Source organism: Schistocerca nitens, chromosome 4, assembly GCF_023898315.1.
Source record: "Schistocerca nitens isolate TAMUIC-IGC-003100 chromosome 4, iqSchNite1.1, whole genome shotgun sequence".
Taxonomy (NCBI): domain Eukaryota; kingdom Metazoa; phylum Arthropoda; class Insecta; order Orthoptera; family Acrididae; genus Schistocerca; species Schistocerca nitens.
This window is the reverse complement of record NC_064617.1, coordinates 852,225,830-852,233,145: the sequence shown is the minus strand read 5'-3', so window position 1 is coordinate 852,233,145 and position 7,316 is coordinate 852,225,830.

Here is a 7,316-nt window from a genome sequence, read left to right as displayed (position 1 = left end):
AGCTAGTCTGGAAAGCATCAGTGAAGAAACACAGAGCAGCATACAGGAGTGTAGAAAGGAAACCCGGGCGCAGCTTGCCATCATAAAGCGTGAAACATGCAGTGTGAAGGATGAAGTAAAGGCGTTGCGCGAGAAGTTAGAGCGAGAGATAGCCGAAGCGAAAAGAACCGCCAACGAGGCGAAATTAATTGCGCGGAGAGCCAAGAGAATAGCGAGAGAAACGAAGGAGGTCACAGAGAACACGACCAAGGTCGGCAAAACTGTTATAAATAATCTGCAGACACGAGTGAAAAAGATTGAAGAAACCGTGTCGAGCAGGAAGGAGGAAGCCGGAGAGGCAACACTGATGGCAGAATTTGCCGAAGTTAAACGACAAATCGAGAGCAGGGTAGAGGCACTGTCAGTCGACAGAACTTCTACAAATACAGGACAAACTGGAGCCGATATTCAGACGGTATCCACGGAGGAGGTAACCTCGGAAGTACGGCAACGCGACACTGTATCTGTCACAGGAGCTGTGAACCGACGCGCTGGAAACCAGACCGTTAGAACGTCAGGGCAGCTATGAACAGCGAGTCACAAGTACAGAGGTACCGCGTGTAATAAGTGATTTGCCGGAGGCGCGAGTTCAGTACCAGAACAACTGGCGCAAGCAATTGCTACCTGCTTAGGCGATCCACCTCGCACTTGCAAGAGCCACAGGATATCCAGGAGGCGCACACGGAGGTAGTTTATGAAAACATCGAAACGCCACCGCAGAAAGATGAAACTAGGCATTTTGATTATAAACACTTTCTGTCGGAACGCAAGTTCCAGCACTATAAGGATGATAATAATACGTTACATCCAAAAACGTTCATTGGACAGTTTGATCTAACGTTACCACCACAGTGGCCGTTAATGTACAAACTTGACTTTGTGTGTGCGCACTTGGAAGGTGCATCAGCGGAAAGTATGCGTAGTGTTGCTAAAGGTTGCAGAACGTACCAAGAGTGCCGCGACGCATTTATGAGCAGATATTGGTCAAAGGAGACCCAAAACAGAACTAAACAGGAAATCCTTATGACACGCGACTTCAAGAGCTCAGGTTTCCGAAGTGTTGTGAAATTTTTTGAGAACATGCTGTAATATCTCTTTATATTCGATGAATTTTACTGATACAATTCTACCCTTGAATGACGTTTACTAAATTTCTATCTCCATACTCGCAGAATCCATGCGCAAAGTAGTTTCATGCAATAGCAATGCCATGAGCGCATAATTATTCTCTGTAGTACTCTCTCTGGTGGTCGTTAGAAAAAAAGCTTCCGAGATTATCTTCGTGCCGATTAGCCTGAGCATTGTTTGAAGAATTGTAATCTGAATATTGTGATTTGTGACAAAAGATAACTGATAGGAAATTGTACGATTAAAAGGGAATATACAGGGTGATTCAAAAAGAATACCACAACTTTAGGAATTTAAAACTCTGCAACGACAAAAGGCAGAGCTAAGCACTATCTGTCGGCGAATTAAGGGAGATATAAAGTTTCATTTAGTTGTACATTTGTTCGCTTGAGGCACTGTTGACTAGGCGTCAGCGTCAGTTGATGCTAAGATGGCGACCGCTCAACAGAAAGCTTTTTGTGTTATTGAGTACGGCAGAAGTGAATCGACGACAGTTGTTCAGCGTGCATTTCCAACGAAGTATGGTGACAAACCTCCTGATAGGTGGTGTATTAAACGTTGGTATAAACAGTTTACAGAGAATGGGTGTTTGTGTAAAGGGAAAAATTCTGGACGGCCGAGAACGAGTGATGAAAATGTAGCACGCATCCAGCAAGCATTTGTTCGCAGCCCAGGAAAATCGACTCGCAGAGCTAGCAGAGAGCTGCAAATTCCACAATCAACTGTATGGAGAGTCCTACGAAAAAGGTTAGTTATGAAACCTGAACGTCAACTACCCGAGGCGATGGATCGGCCGCCAGGCAGCCCGTGACAGAGCACTTCATCACTGGCCTCCAAGAAGCCCTGATCTTACCCCCTGCGATTTTTTTTATGGGGGTATGTTAAGGATATGGTGTTTCGGCCACCTCTCCCAGCCACCATTGATGATTTGAAACGAGAAATAACAGCAGCTATCCAAACTGTTACGCCTGATATGCTACAGAGAGTGTGGAACGAGTTGGGAGTATCGGGTTGATATTGCTCGTGTGTCTGGAGGGGGCAATATTGAACATCTCTGAACTTGTTTTTGAGTGAAAGAAAACCTTTTTAAATACTCTTTGTAATGATGTATAACAGAAGGTTATATCATGTTTCTTTCATTAAATACACATTTTTAAAGTTGTGGTATTCTTTTTGAATCACCCTGTATATCTATATATATACTGCTCCTTCATACAAAAATGTGTGTATTTGACTTTTGAGAATTAATTATATTCATTGATATATTGCGTAGTTGTTAATCAGAAGGGAACTTCCGAAAGACTGGACACGAACCTGCATTTAATAATCCAAGAGCTCCATTACTTCTTCGGAAGGTTAAACTTCATCAAAGCCAAATATCCGCTTGATCTGAGGTTTCCCAACTGATTATACAACGCTCCCAAAATTACGAGGCATTTTATTTGTACAGATTAGCAGACTGCCGCAAAGCACGAGCCTGCAGAGAAGAAGAATCATCGCCTGATTTCATTCTAACAAGTAAAATTTCTGAATCATTTTGAGTGACTGAGTTATGATTGTGTTTCCTATTATGAATGATTGATTGCTCGAACGAATTGAGAACTACATAATTACATAGATAGGAGGAAAAATTGCAATGCTGAAAAAGAATCAGTATCTGGACGAACCGTGCAGCCCTGGGGAGATTATACGCGTATGCTATATGAAGTTGCCACTTACATATCAGCAGACGCTAGCTGGCAGATGCGGAAATGACGTAGAAGCATTTAAGGGTCTTCTTAGGGAACTGGAGTTTGCCTATAACGAGCAGCAGGTGTGTGAGAAGAAGAAGCAAAGGGAACCGCATGAGGAAGGCCAAGACGCGAATACAGAGAGAAACAGAAACCAGATGAGGAATAACTATGCCGGTAACGGCAACAACAGGGGAAACAACCCACAGTGGCACGATAATAGACGACAAAATTTTCCGCCACAGGAACGTAGGTGGAACCAGGGTAGTAATAACTGGAACCCAGCCAATGAAAATGGAGGGGATCACCCAGTGCAGAACTGGAGAGCGAGTGAAGACCGTAATCCAGAACCTGCAAAAATAATCGAAACACGTCCGGCGAACCCTGGCCGTACGTAAACTGCGCAAAACAGACAAGAATGACTAGGGCGGCACACTCGGCAGCGGAGGAACGTGGCCGGGAACAAAGTAGTGTATAATTAGATTAGATTTTTGTGATTTGTTGGCGATGTTTATTTGTATTAGTATAGACAGTGTTTTATTTGTGTTTTGTGATTATTTGTTTTATGTTGTGTGTATTTAATTTCCTATTTTTCATGTGCTTGTCTTATTTTGGTATGGATTGTGTGTATATTATGTGTTTGATGTTAAATTTTGTTGTATGGGGACCACTGGGTCGCTTAGTATAGAAAATTTGTTTCAGCTATGACACAAACAATATTTAGAGGTATTAGATTAATTATAGAAGGGGTTATATTATGTAGATAACTTCCTATACAAAATTCTATGGCAAGGCTATTGGACAGGAGAACTTTCAGGACAAAATCTGGATCTGTGGTGGATGGATTTGGGGTGTGTTAAGCGTGTTGTGATGTGGTAGGTGGACATTGCGTCCCACCGAATGTGTTGCGTTTCTTGAGACGAGTGCAGGGTGTGATGTCCGACGCGGTAGTGTTCAGGACCCACCCGTTGCATTATTAGCGTAGGGCGATAGTGGGTGTTTCGGGTGATAATTATGAGGTGGTCTGTCCGACGCAGTAGTGTTCGAGACGCACCTGTTTTCTCAATTGTGTTGCTAGTTTGAGTACGGTGATCAAAACGATTATCCGGTGGCCAGTCAATCGCAATTAGGCGGTAGGGATGCACCAAACATGGATAATTCGTAATGGGAGCGATGAGGATGTTGTGTGAAAAGGCGAGTTTTGAGCCGTCATAGAAAGACGTAAATCAGTTGTCTGGTCGCACGGAATAGCGTGATCGACAGACCTTATTGATGATTTGCGCCGTAGGAGTGTTGTAGAGACGTACTAGCGACGCTAGCCGAGTCTGGGCTTAACTATTTGAGTTAAGCAGAGACGCTAAAACAACACGCCACTCAGTGTAAAGGAAGATAATGAAGTTCACCACAAAAGATAGATGCTCTGAAGTCCAGCCATGAACCTTGACCACTATCACTGATTTTTACTTGCTGTAACGTGCAAACCTAACTCTTGTTTTGTTTAATAGATAAGCATGACGTTGAATTGAGCCTACCGTTACAGACAGAAGAAGACTAGGAGCGGAAGACCAATGCCATAACCAGTCAAACAAGCACAACATCAAAGGAGTATCGGAGAAATTCGGAGTTACAGTAACCTACAATAATGTGCAACAAATGTTTTTAATTGTTCACAGATAATAGCAGCAACTGAGCGACGCCAGGGAAAGGAGTTTACTATAAAAGGTCACGGTATGTAGTAGTAGCATGTTGATGTCAACTGTAGAAAGTAGAAATAGAGAAATTAGTAGTTAGAGACTGTGTGGTGATGGGATGACTAAATTAATAAACGTTTATTTTATCCACAGGAAAAGACCATCATGTTTGTTTTTATAATTTTATTTTGAAAATTTTGTTTAAGAAATGTCTTTCTGTAAAATAATTGTAATGTAGTGTACGTGATGACGTAAGAGGAAGTGGCTTAGGCAATAAGTAATCATGTATAAAATATCGTATCCTTAGTGAGTGCATTTACACTTTGTGGCGGTGACTGGCCAGCTGACGACGAGCGGGACAGCAGACGAGAACCACGAGGGAACTTCGTCCACATGAGCACATTTGCTGCTGCTGATGCTGCTGCCACTGGCGGATCGTGAACGCTTCATTTTTGCACTTTTAATTACGAAGACGTGACAAGTACTGGACGAACGAAGTATACGAGCAGTGTGAGAGTGAGGTGGACCGTGCACTGATTTATATAGGTCCTGCCTAGCGCGTGTATGTAGGCGCAGGGGTGTGACAGAGAGATGACGCTATCTCTCTCTCTCGCACCGCGCCACGGCAATAGGAACTTGACACGCACCACGTGGTGGATACACTGGGTGCGAACTTGTTGTTGTTGAATAACGGTGCTTTGGAATGGTGGCGGTGTTATGAAAATATTTACGAAAGGATATGCCTAGCGCGTAAATGTAGGGGGGGGGGGGGCTTTGACGTCATGGCCGCCATCATGGATAACGGTACTTTGGAATGGTACCGGCACTGGAATGGTACAGGCCTTGTTCCAATACTGTCGGTATGTGTAACCTTCCGAAAGACTTTTTGTTTCAAGCTGCCATCAGTCTGTCTCATAAATATAGTCTTTCAGAAGGTTACATATACCGACAGATACTTGCATAAGGATTCCAGTCATCGTCCACAAAAGAAATGAGGCGTAATTAAAAGTCTAGTGGCAGAGCCAAAAGGATTTGTGTGCCGAAATACCTGGACACAGAGCTAAAACATCTAAATCAGTCTTTTGAGAAGAATGGGTACTCTAGTAAGGAAATAAATAGAGTTGTGCGACCAAATAACAAGGACAACGATAGGACACAGGGATGGAAGAACACGGTTTCTCTACCCTTCATCAAAAAAGTAACGGTTCAAATCGGCAAGGTCTACATTGGAACAACAAAAAGAAGTGTGAATATACGGTTGAAGGAACATAAAAGTCTTTGCCGACTAGGGAAAACAGACAAGTCAGCTGTTGTGGAACATGCTCTTCAATCGAATAATCACGTAGTCAAATTTTGGGAAACTGAAGTTTTATGTACTGTGACAAACGATCATCCACGGCTATGTAGAGAAGCCATCGAAATACACAGACATGGGGATAATTTTAACAGAAAAGGAGAAGCTATGAAACTCAGCGATATGTAGATAGTGGCGCTACAGAATCGATGAGAAGTTTTATCTTTGACGTACTATGACAGATAGTTATATTTTATCCTTGGCAAGGTTTATCTCTGCTATCACGTGAAATTCAGACCATGGCCACTTTCCACGCTATTTAGGCCGTTCTTCGACGTCCGACTCGTCAGTCGACAAGAGTCAGCACAACCGGGAGCACTTCTGAAGATGTCCAACGTCGCTTTGGACGAAATGTCAGGGATAGAAAAGTTCCATGGAGCACGGCCAACATCCCCGGAAAAATTCTCGGCAGTTGAAACATCCGGCCGTAAAAGCCTTCATTGTATGTTTATTCTTTTTGTGCACTCGTTAGTGTAGTTGAATATTCGCTAAATCATTCAGTGGCAAGTATTAATTCTAACCAAGATACCACGAAATATTAAGAAAAGATTAATTCATAACAGTAAGGCGTGGTATCAAACTTCAAACCTTGTTGAAACAAAACATACAGCAGTAAAAAAATACCACTATACACTTTCATTTAATATGAAACTAGTCCTCTGAGCATCTTAAACGAACTCCTAATCACTTCAATACAGAAACACATCACAAACACTCTCAGCTGAGTTCTAAACTGACAGACCTCGCTAGATGACCAGGTCCTACATGTCCAGCCTTGGACAGCCCTCTGCATATGCCTTTTAGGTCGACCTTGAGTCGACCACTGGTTGCTCGCAGCTCTTCATTTTCGTTGAAGCCAATGTAGCGGCCACCTGTTATTTGCACTTAGCCATCGTCTTGCCATTCATCACCAAACATTCAACAATTGTGTGATCTCAGCAACGGTTCTCATGAGGCATCTCGTGCAGCCCACACAAATGATAATCAAACAGACAAAGTGTCGTTATTTAGAGGCACTGCAGTTTCTTAGTGACCTGGCCTATGCATTGCTGTCAGAATTTAAACACAAAAACTTTGAGAATTCAGTGTCACTATATGGAGCATTCATTTCTCAATTTATTACAAAAACACACATTAGTCATCGTCATTGTTTTCATCACTTGTTACAGCTTTAACTGTCGCTGTCTTCTTTTCTAACCTGCCGATAATGTCTCTATTTACACTTGAATTCCATTAGGAAATTTGTGCACCTCGGGCACACAACAAGTATTGCAAGCAGGGGAAGCTCCAGCACTGGTCGTATGGATTTGAAACCGATTTTTATTACTGCATATCTATTTCAGTCATAGAATGATCATCTGCAGTGCTAAAATA